Genomic DNA, 16,583 nt, shown 5'->3' with positions numbered 1-16,583 from the left:
GAAATTGCTCTTCATCTCTGTTCTAAAGGGATGTCCCTCTGTTCTGAGGCTGTACTTTCAGGTCCTTTATTCCCCTCATTATAGGAAACATCTCCATATCCACGCAATCTAGTCCTTTCAATATTCGAAAAATTTCAATGAGATGCACCTCCTGCTCTCTCCACCCCCCCCCCCCCCCAAATCTTCTAAACAGGTCCAGGGCTCATCATATTTTAAATGTTTGATTCCTGGAATCATTCTCATAAATCTCTTCCGGGCCTTCTCCAACGTCACCGTACTGTTTCTTAGATTGGCGTTTGTTATATGTTGTGTTTTATGATGTTGGCAATCATAGTCTTTTCTCAACCATGATTGCTCATGGCATATTTTTCTGCAGAAGTGGTTTGCCTTTGCCTTCTTCTGGGCAGTGTGTTTATAAGGTGGGTGAGCCCAGCCATTATCAATACTCTTCAGAGATTGTCTGCCTGATGTCAGTGGTCGCATAACCAGGACTTGTGATCTGCACCAGCTGCTCATACAACCATCCACCACCTGTTCTCACGGCTTCATGTGACCCTGATCGGGGGATAAGCAGGGGTTACACCTTGCCCAAGGGTGAGCTGCAGGCTAGTGGAGGGAAGGAGCACCTTACCCCTCCTTTGATAGAGACGTATCTCCACCCCACCACCCTGATAGGGGCTCAAAACTGTTTCCAAAACTCCAAATGTGGTCTGACCAGTGTGTTATACACAGCACAGCTCAGAAATTGGTCCTATCGCTCAGTTGATTGCAATGCCCATGTACATTAATCCCAATTGGCTGCATTAGGTCTTTATTGGCCTACACCTTTCCTATCCATTACCTATCCAAATACCTTCTCAGTATTGTAGTGATGTCTGCCTCCAGCACCTCCTCTGGCAGTTCATTCCAATATTCACCATTTTCTGTAAGATCTCTTTTATCTTCCTCTGCTTTGGCCTTAAACCTGAGCCCTGCAGTTCTAGAATTCCCTGCCTCAGGAAAAAAGACTTTGACGATACTGATGATTCAACCCCTCTATTGTCCTTATAATTTTTTGAATCTCTATTAGGTTACTACCCAGATTCTTATGTTTCAGTGAGAATCAATTCAGCCTATCCAATCTCTTTATAACTTAATTCCAGGTATCGGCAAGGTGAATCTCTTCTGGACTCTCTCTATTGTTATGTTGGTGTGGTGACCAGAACTGTATATAATACTCTACATCTATAGTATACACACTACATAATTCTCTAAATGTAGTGTGTTTAGAGGGGCAACATGGGAGTGTAGTGGGGTGCTGCAGAAGTGCAGCGGTTAGCTTAACGCTATTACAGCGCCAGCTATAAGACTGGGGTCCGATTTCTGCCATAAGGTGCTTCTATGATCGCCCTGTGACCACATGGGTTTCTTCAGGCTGTTCTGGTTTTCTCCCCCGTCGCAAAGATGCACGGTTAGGATTGATGAGTTGTGGACATGCTATGTTGGCACCAGAAGCGTCTCGCTGTCTGCCTTGCACAATCTTTGTTGATTTGATTTGACACAAACTATGCATTTTGCTGCCCATTTTGATGCACACGTGAGAAATGAAGCCAATCTTTAATCCTTGAAATGTTTTTGCACAACTGCAACATAAGACTCAACTTTTATACTCAGTTAACTCGCAAGCTGCATCAGCTCACTTCTGTCTGTATTAAATTTCATCGGCTTTGGTCCACAAAACTTTCCCATCGATTTATGTCCCACGGTATCCATAGACAACGTAGTTCACTGTTAATGCCTGTGAAACTCCCTGGTTTCCTTGGCTGTGGTAGTCTAGGGAAAACACTCTTCGGTCCCACCAAACTCGTGAACTAAGACAGCTCCCCTGCTCCAAACCCCGGTTTGTGTGGATGCTGTGTAGTTCGCTACCCTGTTACAAATTAGTGCCACAAAATAACAGACCGTACACAGCACACGATTAAAGGAATGATGCTTATGAATCTTAACTTGGCTAAAGGGCTAGTAAAGAAAAACAAAAAGCAAAGGGCCCATTTTAATTAAACTGTCAAATGTGCACAAGTTGGAGTCATCTTGAACTTGTCTGTCACTCACGTGCTGGGCCTTCAGCCTCCGTGAAATCACACACCACCTTCCGAACGTCGCTCGCGATCCACCTCGAACAAACGGGTCTCCCACCGGATCATATGCAACAACCACTTCTCCCTGGCATCTTCTCTCTCCATCTCCCACTGAAACAAAAAAAAACGCCAAGACCAACCTTATTGTCCCTCACCAAGAAAACCTCCCACTAACTGGAGGGCACACAATCCATATCATCCCTTATCTTCAGCAATAGGTCAAACTTATTTTTACGGCTTATTACTTACGGCTGAAAGCAGAACAGACTGCCAAATAAAATACCTACAGCATAACATTAAAAATGTGAACCAGGGCATTACTGTATCAATTTCTGTGTTGTCTGTAAAGTTACTAATCGGAGCACCACTTTCTTACTCAAGGTAAGTGATTCTTATTCAAGAATCTCTGCAGTACACCACTTGTTAGAGACCTCCAGTCGGAAATTCACCAGTGTACCAGATTCAGAGTCAGATTTATTTATCTCGGGTGCGTTGAAACATACAGTGAAATGCGTCATTTGCATTAACAACCAACACAACCTGTGTTGTCAAACGCTCCGAAGCCAGTGTAGCATGCCCACTACACCCGGCAGAATAACACAAGCAGTGACAGCAACAACACAACAACAGCACAAAACAAGACAAAAGCACAACAACCACCCAGCCCCTCACACACACAGACAGGCTTCAAACCTCACAGCAATCCACCGCGACTCTCTGCCTTCTATTGCAAGCCAATTTCGGATTCAGTTTTGGAAAAGCATGAGTCAGAAGATGGACACAAGAACATTTCCAAGTCACTGAATATCCCTTGGAGTACAGTTAAGTCAATCATCATGAAATGGAAAGAATATGGCACTGCTGTAAATCTGCCTAGAGCAGGCCGTCCTCAAAAACTGAGTGACTGTGCAAGAAGGGGACAAGTGAGGGAGGTTACCAAGAGACCTATGACAACTCTGGAGGAGTTACAAGCTTCAGTGGCTGAGATGGGAGAGACTGTGCATACAACAACTGTTGCCCAGGTGCTTCACCAGTCGCAGGTTTATGAGAGGGTGGCATGAGAACGCCACTGTCGAAAAATACTCACATGAAATCTCATTTAGAGTTTGCCAGAAGGCATGTGAGAGACTCTGAAACCAGCTGGAGAAAGGTTCTATGGTCTGATGAAACCAAAATTGAGCTTTTTGGCCATCAGACTAAATTCTTTGTTTGACATAAGTCAAACACCACACATCATCAAAAACACATCATCCCTACCGTGAAGCATGGTGGTGGCTGCATCATGCTGTGGGGATGCTTCACTACAGCAGGCCCTGGAAGGCTTGTGAAGTTAGAGGGTAAAATGAATGCAGCAAAATACAGGAAAATCCTGGAGGAAAACTTGATGCAGTCTTGAAGAGAGCTGCGACTTGGGAGAAGATTTGTTTCCCAGCAAGACAATGATCCCAGGCATAAAGCCAAAGCTAGACAGGAATGGCTTAAAAACAACAAAGTTAACATCCTGGAATGACAATGTCAGAGTCCAGATCTCAATCCAATTGAGAATTTGTGGCTGGAATTGAAAAGAACTGTTTACTCATGATTCCCATGAATCTGACAGAGCTTGAGCGGTTTTGTAAAGAGGAATGGGGGAAAATTGTAGTGTCCAGATGTGCAAAGCTGATAGAGACTTATCCCACAAAGACTCAAGGCTGTAACTACTGACTTGAGGAGGATGAATACTTATACAATCAATTATTTTTGTTTAATAATTGTAATAAATTTAGACAAATTGTTTTGAAATTAGTTTTCACAACTAACACAAAAGAGTCATTTTTTTTGATCAGTGTCAAAAAAGCCAAATTAAATCCATTGTGATTCAATGTTGTAAAACAATAAAACATGAAAACTTCCAAGGGTGGGGGGTGTTTTTACAGGCACTGTACACAAGCTGATCATGGGTTTAGTGGAGTATTGCTTGATGAAAATTCTGCTTCTGAAATGACAGATATGTGGTACATACGCAGCTTATGTTGATTTTATGCATCAGCCTCCAATCTTAAATCTTTGTGAAGCAAAGTTGGTGGCTTGGAAGACAGTTGTGTTTCATTCACAAACAAGAGAAAATCTGCAGATGCTGGAAAACCAAACAGCACACATAAAATCCTGGAGTAACTCAGCAGACCAGGCAGCATCTATGGAAAAGAATAAACAGTCGACATTTTGGGCCAAGATCCAAATGTTGACTGTTTACTCTTTTCCGTAGATGCTGCCTGGCCTGCTAAGTTCCTCCAGCATCTTGTGTGTGTTTTGCTGCGTCTCACTCAGGTCTCATTGAAAGAACATGGAAAAGTCCTGTTATTCTGTGACCTCTCGGAAGCTGGGAAGTTATTATACGTGCACAGTTTGCATGTAGTTTTTCAGTGATTCTATTTTATTTTTCCAGTGATTGCCTGCAAGAAAATGGATCTCAAGGATGTTTACAGTGACCTATATGTGCTTCAAGGTGTTTCTATAATGGTTGTATTCACCATGATCAGTGTAAATATACTCTTTAGCTTTCAGAGCATTGTGTTACACTTTGCTGGACGGCACGGTGAGCGCAACTCTTTACAGCAGCATTCCAGTTTCCTCCCACGTTCCAAAGATGTAAAGGTTAGGGTTAGTGGGTTGTGGGTACTCTCTGTTAACACCAGAAGTGTGGCGACACTTGCAGGCTGCCCAGCGCAGTCCTCACTGACTTGATTTGTCGCAAACAATTTCACTGTGTGTTTCAATGTACACATGACAAACAAAGCTAATCTTTCTTACTGCGTCATTTCCAAAACAGCCACATGATGATGGCGAGGCGTTCTTAAATATACTTGTGGTTATCAGTGATTTACCTGGTAACTCACTGGATCAGTAGTTGTGTTGTTCAACCTAACCTCAAAATGAACAGCTTCCAACTAATACATGATAGACACAGCCTGCGCAGAAACTAGAAATGATTCTGAAGAGAAATTTATAATTCAAGAAACACACACAGAACTGCTGAAGGGTTTTGGCCCGAAAAGTCGACTGTACCTTTTTTCATAGATGCTGCCTGGCCTGCTGAGTTACTCCAGGATTTTATGTGTGTTGCTTGGGTTTCCAGCATCTGCAGATTTTATCTTGTTTGTGATTTGTTTACAATTCAAGAGTCTCTTTCAGAAGCTCAACATTTCCTAAAGCAAACTGCAACCAATGCATTCCATTTCAAAAAGGAGTAATGTTACTTTATAAACGCCAGAGAGTCTGCAGATGTTGAATCCAGATCAACGTACACAAAATGGCGGAGCACCTCAGTAGGTCAGGCAGCCTCTAAGGAGGGAAATGAACAGACGACATTTTAGGCCGAGGCTCCTCATCAGGACTGGTGAAGAAGGGAGAGGAAGCCAGAATTAGAAGATGGGGGGGGGGGGGGAGGGGAGGGAAAGGAGCACAAGCTGGCAAGAGAGAGGTGAAACAGGGTGATTGGGAAGGTGTGTGGGAGAGGGGGGGGATGAAGTGAGAAACTGCAAAGTAAAGGGATGGAGCAAAGGAGAATGAATGGAGACTTGATAAAGACGTACAAAATGATAAGAGGTACAAATAGACTAAACACTGAGGTTGGGTGAGACGAGAACTAAAGATCATGGGTTAAGGGTGAGTGGCAAAATGTTTAAAAAGAACATGAGAGGGAACTTCACTCAGAGGGTGGTGAGAAATAGAGTGAGCTGCCTGTGTCCGTAGTGGATATGGATTTAATTCCAGCATTTAAGAGAAGTTTAGATAAGTGTATGTGGATGGGAAGAGTGTGGAATGCAATGGTTCAGATGCAGGTTGATGGGACTTGGCAGAATAATAGCTCACCATGGACTAGATGGGCTGAAGGGCCTGTTTTTGTGCTGTACTGTTCTATGACTCTATTACTCTTTGGGCTGAGGCAAGTAACTTATACATCACAAGGACCGAGCAGTGAGAGATAAAAGCAGAAAATACTGGAGGTATTCAACAGGTCAGACAACATCTGTGGAAAGGAAACTGTGAATGATTCAGGTCCGAGAACTCTTGTCATGGAGAGACCCTGAAATAACTTTGAATGACCCAGCGATATGAGTTCGGCAATGTGAGCCTGGATGTTACTGTGAATTACAATTACAATGCATTAACCTTCAAAATGTCGATCACTGAATTAATCTTTTATTGCTCTTCACATAGTTCACATTTACCAGTAGTATTGGTAGCAATACGATCACTCGAGTTGAGGATGATATTCTCCTAAGGGAGTGTATATTGGTGGGTCTTCAGATGGCTGTAGAGGCTGACCTGAAAACCAGATGCTATGACCTCACAATTCTACCCCCTTCGTCACAGGACTTAATCCGGGATGTTAGGGTGGATTCCTTTAATGGAGAATGCCTGTGGGTGATTCCTTTTTTAACACGGGGAGGCTGATGCACGTGCAGCCACCACACGGTCTTTGACAGGTCGGGGTCAGGGTCCAGTGGCGTAGAATGCAAGATGACTGGGGACCCCTCACTGCTGCAGCCTTTCTCCACCTCCACCGCCATTGTGAGGCCTCATCATCTTCTGCCAACTCCGCCACTGAGGTCTTGGTTGGATCGCTCGTTGTCTGGGACCTCTCCTTGACCTTACTGCCACGGGGTGACCCTACCAAGAGCTAAGTGCCAGCTGCGTAAATTCCAGATGTCATCCCTCTCAGGATCTCAGGAACTCCCAGGCCTCTACACTTAGATAAGGTGATAATCCTCAGAGAGGAGTAATTCCTTTGCCTCATCCCTTTACCCAATGACCCACCCTGTTTACCAGCTCCTAATGTTTGCAGAAAGAACAGTGGGCTCCAGGATACCTTGCAACTTAGAGGACACTGGAACATCCTGAGGATCCTATGCTGAGGCATTGTACCTCCCATTCTCTTCTGGACTCACCACTAAACTGGGCCGCAGGGACACTAATGTGCTGAAGTGAGAGTTCGCACACATGTTGCATGCAGCCCTCATTCCTCAGACTGCGCTTCGAGTATTGTGAGCAGTTTTGGGCCCTGGATCTGCTGGCGTTGGAGAGGGTCCAGAGGAGGTTCATGAGAATGATCCCAGGCAGGAAAGGTTTAATGCATGAGGAGCATTTGACAGTCTGGGCCTGCATTCATTGAAGTTTAGAAGAATGAGGTGGGGACCTCATTGAAACATACTGAATATTGAAAGGCCTAGTTAGAGTGGGCATGGAGAGGGTTATATAATGGGGGAGTCTAGGTCCAGAGGGCACTGCCTCAGAAGGACATCCCTTTAGAGCAGAGATAAGGAGGAATTTCTTTAGCCAGAGAATTCCTGGAATTCATTGCCACAGATGGCTGTCAAAGCCAAGTCAATGGATATATTTAAAGTGGACGTTGATAGGTTATTGATTAGCAATGTGTCAAAGGTTACAGGGAGATGGCAGGGGAATGGAGGTGAGAGGGATCATAAATCAACCAATATGGAATGGTGGAGCAGACTAGATGGGCCAAACAGCCTAATTCTTATGGTCTTAAGACATGGCTTTCATAGTAATAGAGAGCCCATATGGGGGTCCTAACTTTGTAGAAAAGGATTGGTGTAGGTAGATGCTTGTTACTCCACTATTTAAAATGCTTTTATTTTATTGGTGTTACATTTGTTTTATTAAATAATATTTTAACTTCTAAAATTTAAATAACTTAGTTTTGAATTACTTAGGTCAGATTGATTAACTTTGAACCCTTGAAACTATAAACCAGGAGATGAAGGACATGTAGCCCATTTCCCCCAGAAGGCTTGCTCCTCCATTTAGTGATTTTGGTTCACGGCGTTTAGTGTTTGCATATGGACTCTTGTTCCTGGAGTTCTGTGAACTGAGAGACTCAGTCCAATTCCTCGTGGCTCCAGAGAAAAGTCAGCGGAACCAGATTTACTCTTGGTGCCTGCAGGAGCCCGTCCCCAGCAAAATATCCGTCTGTGACAGAGTTTGCTCGGTGTTGTCTCAAGAATCAAGGTTCAAGTGTATTTATCACATGTACATAGAAACATCCAGGGAATTGCGTAATTTGTGTGGGCAACCAACACTCCCACGGATGCGCTGGGGGCAGCCCGCAAGTGTTGCCACACATCCCAGTGCCAAAACATAGCTTTCCCACAACTTACTAACCCTAACCCGCACATCTTTGGAATGTGGGAGGAACCTGACTTTGTTACTTTAATTTTTCTGGTTAAAGTTCCACAATAACCCTGAGGCTGAATGAATCCTTCAAATACAGTCATGCAATCAACATGTGTGGATTGAACAAAAGCATTAAAGGAAGAATGTTAAGGTAATTAGAATTTTAAAAAAACTTCCATTTTAATAGGACAGTGTGAGCTTCTTTCCCCCTTGCTTTTTACTGCGTGGTACTAAAAATACTAGTTTATTGACGGTCATCTTTGCACATAAAAGTGCTGAGATATATCCTGGGATGTGCTGGGACACATCATCGGTAATGTAACCTGTTGCATTTGGGTGTCTCAGGGTCTTCCAATATCAGACACTCTCGCCCAGGTGACCCATTCAGGGCTGATCAGGCCCCAGCTTATGCTCCAGGTGCATTGGTCCACGGGTCACATCCCCTGATTCACAGACATCTGGAGGCCTGCTCAGCTGCCTCTGAGACAGTCCTGATGGTTCCTTTCTTTGCAGCCCCTGTAATGCCAAGGAGAGAGTAGGTTCTGCACCGTGAGCAGCCAGCAAAACCTCTACACCCCACCTCTATAGGCTCGCTTTGTGTCCTCCACCCCTGTCTCTGGCACTGCTCCACCAGCTCTTGGTATATGGCTTTTTTACATTCAAATGCCCCCTCAATCCAGTCTATCCAGGGCAAGTCAGTTAGAAAGAACATAGAACGTAGAAAACCTACAGCACAATACAGGCCCTTCGGTCCAACAGGCCGAACATATCCCTACCTTAGAAATTACTAGGCATACCTATAGCCCTCTATTTTATTGATCTCCATGTACCTATCTAAAAGCCTCTTAAAAGACCCTATCGTATCTGCCTCCACCACCGTTGCCGGCAGCCCATTCCAGGCACTCACCACTGTCTGAGTAAAAAACTTACCCCTGACATTTCCTCTGTACCTACTCCCCAGCACCTTAAACCTGTGTCCTCTTGTGGCAACCATTTCAGCCCTGGGAAAAAGCCTCTGACTATCCATATGATCAATGCCTCTCATCATTTTATACACCTCTATCAGGTCACCTCTCATCCTCCTTCGCTCCAAGGAGAAAAGGCCGAGGTCACTCAACCTATTCTCATAAGGCATGCTCCCCAGTCCAGGGAACATCCTTGTAAATCTCCTCTGCACCCTTTCTATGGCTTCCACATCCTTCCTGTAGTGAGGCGACCAGAACTGAGCACGGTACTCCAAGTGGAGTCTGACCAGGGTCCTGTACAGATGCAACGTTAACCCTCTACCATGAACACCTGCTTTGAGGTTTCTGACAGAATGACCATGTCAGGCCTCGGGGAAGATGATGGGCTGAGGTCAAGGAACTTATATATCTTCAGCATGAACAAGTTTGAATACTTTCCATCAGCAGCAGAGCCCCAGAAGAATTTGATCTTCTCAGATGGAATAATCCCACTCAGTCTACCAGACGATAACACCTTTAAAGATATATTTTTTTTCATTTTGCTTTTTACATCAGGCCTACTGAACTGGAAAGCAAGGAAGAGTGTCAGCACAGAATGGGCCAGGCAAGTGACGGAGTGCAGCACAAAACGCCGGAGGAACTCTTCAGGTCAGGCAAGTTTCTATAGCTGTGCTGTGGAGAGCACTCTAACTGGTTGCATCACCGTCTGGCACGGAGGGGCCACTGCACAGGATTGGGAAAAGCCGCAGGAAGTTGTAAACCCAGCCAGCTCCATCGTGGGCACTAGCCTCCACACAATTAAGGACCTCTTCAAAGGGCGATGTCTCACCACGCAGGACATGCTCTCTTCTCATTGCTACTATCAGAGAGCAGGTACAGGAGCATGAAGACGCACACTCTACTTTTTAGGAACAGCTTCTAACACTCTGCTATCAGATTTCTGAACAGTTAATGAATGAACTTACCTCACTATTTTGCTCTTGTTTGCATTACTTAATTAATGTAACACACACATATATATATATTTCTTTATGTAATTATGGTATTTTTATGTATTGTACTGGATTACTTCTGCAAAGCAACACATTTCATGAGATATATCGGTGATATTAAACCTGGTTCTGAGGTTAGGCAGCATCTAAGGAAAGGAATGAACAGTTGATGTTTCAAGTCAAGTCTATTGACAAGGACTGGAAAGGAAAGGGTCAGAAGCCAGAACAACGGGTGGGGTGGGTAATGCAAGTGTAACCTGAATAATTGGAAAGTTCACTGCTGGAAAGAAAAAGGAGAAGGAAGGCCTTGCATTTCTATTACTTATGTCATTGGAATTTTCCAGAAATCAGCCAAATTATCCTGAAAGATTGAACTGCTTTAAATATATTGTATCTGTATATATAGAGTCCTTGATTTTATGGCTGCTTTAAAAGTTGAAATGCTAGGAGATGTGTGCACAAAGTTAGTTGTTCCTTTTTTAAAAATTTTTTTTATTAGTTTTTCAAAACATTTTACAAAATTAAAAACCCCAAATCCCAGTGAGGAGCATTAATACAGAGCAAGGTTAAGCATACAATAACAATATGCTCCAAAGGAAGAGAATTTAACAAAAAAGCACCTAAATTAAAGACAAGTGAGCTTAGCGTCCTCCCCAAACCCCACAACACAAGAAAAAAACAACAACTCCAGACCAACCACCACACAGTATAAAGAGTATAAGTCCGGACAGTCAAACTCCCAGACTGTGAATACACTTAGCAACAAAGGATAATAATGCCTACTACCAGAAAAAAAAGGGAGCTGAAAGCAAGGGACCGAAAAGAAAAAAAACCCTAGTCAAGAGGAAGGTTATGAAAGTACTCGATAAAAGGCCCCCAGACCTTATGGAACTTTAAATCCGAATTGAGAACTGAATAATGAATTTTTTCGAGGTCCAAGCAGGCCATAATGTCGTTAAGCCATTGTGCATGAGTGGGCGGGGGTTAGTTGTTCCTTAAGACCATGTTAACTACCAGAGCATGGTTCATCCATTTACAGACTGCAAGAAGGCTCTAAAGATTTTCCTCAGGCATCGAGAAACTAATTGGGATTTTCACTAAGCTTTTACATAAATAAAATGAAACATTATTTGGAATTGGCGTACACCAATGATGTTGGATAAATGACTCTGTAATGTTCTTATAACTGTTTCCAGTGATTTAAAATTCTGTAAGTCATTATTCAGCAGACAGTTTTATTAAAACTTCTACTTTTTTTGAGGTAAGCCACTTTTCAGCTCTGTTAGTTAAATTGCACCAAGTTAGTACCCTAAAGTATAGTTTTCATTGAATGGGCCAGACAAAAGCCAAGCCCTGAATTCTTAATATGGCGTTGGCTCATGGAAGACTTTTGGGGCAAGTTACATCATCAATATGGAGGGTGACGAAAGTACTTGGAATGAAGCCATATGTGAAAACAAGAAGGTGATTCTGTTATTACAAATAGAGCTAGATACTTATGCCAAGGTGGAAACCTTACTTGTTCCCTGTGGTACGATCGATGTTCCACGCAACAAAGTAATGGAAAAGCTGTACAGCTATTTCAGCCCAACACTGTGGATATTGCAGAGAGTTATGACTTTGGAGCCTATAATTAAGGGCCAGGAGGAATGATTAGATTACTTGGTTCTAAAAAATCCTTTGCAGGTGTCTTCTTGGGTGGCACACTATGGGATAAATTTGTATGTGGACTGAATGACAATCACAACCAGTCTAACTTATTAAGCAACTTGGTTCCTAAAGATTGTTATAACTGAGGGGGTGGGGATAAGCACCCACTACCTATCAGGTGCTCCCAATGGCATGTGTCTTAAATAACCTCTGACAATTAACTGAAACTCCTGGCCTTCACGTGAGGCTTACCAACTATGCCCGGTAGAATCATTTCTACTGTCAGGAGAAGGGGCAAAGGTGGGTTACTGGCGCCTTAAAACCAGTCGCTTCGGGCAGATGGGGTTCAACAGCTGTGGTTGGCAGCTCATCTAGGAGAAGGAAAACTCTGACCTCAAACCTCCGCTGTCTTGTGGGAAAGGCTATGGGAGTAAATTCTGAGGAAATATCCAGAGCTGGAGTCCCTGAGGCAGCCCTACTTTGAGTTCAGCGTTGACTGGCCAACTCCTGTCACACCGCTGGTACCAAACTGTATTGGTCTCTGCTGTTCCTGCATGGACAGGGGAGCCTGCTCGCCATATTGTACTGCCCTGACTTGTGTATCTCGACAGCTAGGACCGAGCATCCAAAGTTCAAATGTTCAAAGTTCAAAGTAAATTTTATTATTGAAGTACATATGTCACCATATACAACCCTGAGATTCATTTTCTTGTGGGCATACTCAGCAAATCTATAGAATAGTAACTATAACAGGATCAATTAAAGATCAACCAGAGTGCGGTAGATGACAAACTGTGCAAATGCAAATATAAATAAATAGCAATAAATAATGAGAACATGAAATAACAAAAAAAGAGTTCTTCAAGTGACGTCATTGGTTGTGGGTTCATTTCAATGATGGGGCAAATGGAGTTGTGTGAAGTTATCCCCTTTTATTCAAGAACCTGATGGTAGACCCCAACCAATGTTCTTGAATCTAATATATGAATGGGTTTGTAAAATGATCACACTCACCTCTGAAAATGCAGAGGAGTTCTGGCTTGCACAGAAGATTGACATACGTGAGGGATACTCGCCAATAGTTGAAGCATGCTAGGTGTTACACGGACATAAGCGACACTGAAGCAGGTTTTCTGTGACTCTGTTTGGGAATTCAAAGTGGGAATGCCTGTGAATCCTTGGGTCCACTGGCGGCCGGCCAGCCTGTGGTTAGAGGACTGTGTATGTGCGTTGGTACGGGGTAGGTGGATTAGGATCAGGGGCTTTGTTTGCCGTTGCTGTTTTTTGGCTTCTTGTGTTCCATGTGGTTCTGCTGAGCTATTTTGTGTCGGAATGGGTGATGACACTTGTGGGCAGATCCCAGAGTTGTGTTCATTCTTGAGGGAGAGTGCAGAGGACACACCGGGATGCCAGCATGCAGCAGCTTCGATTGAATTTTATTGATAACCCTGCTTGTACAGTATGTGAACGTAGGAATAAGACTATTAACTACCCTAACACCCAGCACATCCTTCAGTATATTGGCTGTTGATACAATCGACGCATTTCACTGTGTGTTTTGATGTACATGAGATAAATAAATTAATAAATGACATAAATAAAAAGAAATGAGGGAAGCTTTGCTCCTGCTGCAATGGGAATCATTCAGTAAATGTGTATCAATTTTGAACAATTATAGTTACCCGAGCTAGAGAGGAGAGATTGGCTGAAAGGATTGAGGATAGATTGGGAAAATGTAAATACATTATAATTTTGTTCTGATAAGTTTTTAAGCAGAACAAGTATTCTTACTTGAACTTTTAAGGGCAGCAATGCCATAGAGATGTCAAACCAAATGGCAAATCATAAACCTTGACTGGAGCAGCATACAAAATGTTGGAGGATCTCGGCAAGTCAGGCAGCAACTATGTAGAGGAATAAACAGTTGACATTTTGTGCCGAGATCCTTCATCATAACTGGAAAGGAATGGAGAAGAAACGAAAATAAAAAGGTTGGGGAAGGGGAAGGGTCAAAAGCGGGCAGGAGATAGGTACCTTGTGTAAGGTGGAGCTGAACAAATTAGTGTGTCTTCAGGTGGCAAAGAGTTTTTAAGTAACACCCATCAAGATGATACCTGAGACAGATTAGTCTGTCTGGATCTGTGGACACTAGAAGGCACCCTTAATAGATCAAATAATGTCCCTAATCATGTCCCAAGATTCATATAATAAATTAGCAGGTTATCCTTAATAAAATGCACCATGCCAACGTTATTGCGGAGATAGAAGACCAACACAATGGGCAAATAATACCCACAAGGCCTTGTACTCCCAAACTGCAGGAGAACCTCACGTTATTGATCATTGAGTTCTGGAAAGTCACCCTTACAAAACTGAGATATGGAATAAAATCCACTCTAATAGAACTTACGTAAAAATATAAATAACCACAAAACATTCTTTTTCAATTTAATTGCCCACCTCTATTTGCTGATTGAATGCCATCTTTTTGAATGGCTATAGTCCTTCTAGTCCTTTCAGTGAAGGTTGTTAGATCTTGATGTTTTTGATCAGAGGTTCTTAGGAAGTCCAGAGTGAGGAATAAAACTTGTTGCTTACAACAATTTTATTAATTGCTAAAAGATCAAAGGAATAAAGAAAAGAGATTAGCAAACGCAGAGCCTAGAAGCGAAGGGAAGGTGGAGACAGATCGACCAATGCAATGTGATCTGGTTTCCTGAAACCTGTTGGCTGATAGCAATGAATACCATTTCTTGAATCATGGAATACAATAGCCCCCATTCAAGTAATATAATAGACACCATTGAAACCAGGGAATTTCCAAAAAAATACAACGGATCTGTAAACACTACTAAACCAACTGAACAATTAAATCTATCACATCATGGTCATTGATGCCAAGGAGACAATCTCTGAAGTGTATTGATAATGACTGATGTCACACATCAGGTGAGGAGAAGAGATGAGAAGCCAGAGAGGGGAATAGAAGAATAGGGAAGGGTGACTGAAACAAATGACCAGAAGGATTAACTGACGTTTATATATGATGTATATGGACATCATATGGTTCGTACATATATAGGTAATTATATAAAATTACGAATAGACATAAGAAGTTAAGCTATGAGAAAAATAACAACTGGACAGTGTAATCCAACATGGTATTCCCACAGTATTAGATCCAGCCAGAGTGAAGGAATTGCAAGATGTTTCCAGCTTGGAGTATTTCCTGTACATGTGGAGCTCCAGTACACCTGGTTCCATTTTCCTTCCTCATGCTGGAGCACACAAGGTTGGGATGAGCTGTCGAGAGTAACATGGTTGACGAACTGCACGTGGGATGTCACAGTAGTGTAGTGATTAGCACAGCGCTTGATAGTACCAGTGACCTGGGTTCAATTCCTGTCACCTTCATGTAAGGAGTTTGTATGTTCTCCCCACGACCACATGGGTTTAATCCAGGTGCTCCGGTTTCCTCCTATGGATCAAAGGCCTAATGGTTAGTAGGTTAATTGGTCATTGTATGTTGTCCCATGATTAGGCTAGAGTTGAATCAGGGATTATTGGTTGAAGGGCTGGATGGGCCTTCACCACATTGTTTCTCAATAAATAAAAATTAAAATAAAAATTAAAAAGGGTGCCCCTTCTTCTTCTCTTTCTTCCATGGTCCACTCTTCTTCAGTCCTGCTTAAGGGTTTTGGCCCGAAACATTGACTGTATTCTTTTCGTAGATGCTTCCTGGCCTGCTGAGCTCCTCCAGCACTTCTGTGTGTCGAATCAACTCCAGTCATTTCTATCTGTGACCCAGTATGTTAGGTCCCAAGTCTGAGCTGCAATAATTTATGAGTAAAGTTTCCTTGGGTGCGTTTTAAAATATAATTTATTTGCCTTGCCTTCTCTTGTTCTTTTCAAGGTGCCTTTGTGGTTTTACTTGTTTGACTTTCGGATAAAGTTTCAGGTGGGTAACAATTCCATGTATTGTAGTGTTAATAGGACTAATTATGTGAGACAGAAAAGATGATGGGATGAAGAGAGAAACTTGAGGCCAACGTTAGACACAGAGAACTCCAAAATATGAATAAGTTCCAGACATTTCTATCTACAATCCAATTTATTTATTTCCAAAGTGAAAATTGCACTTGTTGTTATGAACCAGACATTTGTACCTTAGTTTTACTGCTATTCTAATTACATCAGAATCAGAATCAGGTTTAATCATCAACGGAACTTTGTTGCAGCAGTCAAAAGCAATACATGATAAATATAAACTGTAAATTATAGTAAGTATATATATGAATATTAAGCAGTTAAATTAAATAAGTAGTGCAAAAACAGAAACAAAAAAGCAGTGAGGTAGTGTCCATGAATTTAATGTCCATTCAGGATTCTGATGGCAGAAGGGAAGTAGCTGTTCCTGAATCACTGAGTGTGTGCCTTCAGGTTTCTGTACCTACTTCCTGATGGAAACAGTGAGAAGAGGGCATATCCTGGGTGGCGGGGGCTCCTAATGACGGATGCCGCCTCTTTGAGGTACTGCTCCTTGAAGATGTCCCGTATGCGCTCTGAGATTCTGGCAACAATGGTTGTGTCAATTGCTGATACAACCGAAATGATAGAGAGAAACATGCTTATTATAAATGTGAATTGTAAATTACAATGAAAAAACTTCACCAAAGTATGAT

Source organism: Hemitrygon akajei, chromosome 20 (assembly GCF_048418815.1).
Source record: "Hemitrygon akajei chromosome 20, sHemAka1.3, whole genome shotgun sequence".
NCBI classification, from domain to species: domain Eukaryota; kingdom Metazoa; phylum Chordata; class Chondrichthyes; order Myliobatiformes; family Dasyatidae; genus Hemitrygon; species Hemitrygon akajei.
The sequence above is the reverse complement of the archived record's forward strand: the minus strand, read 5'-3'. Positions refer to the sequence as shown.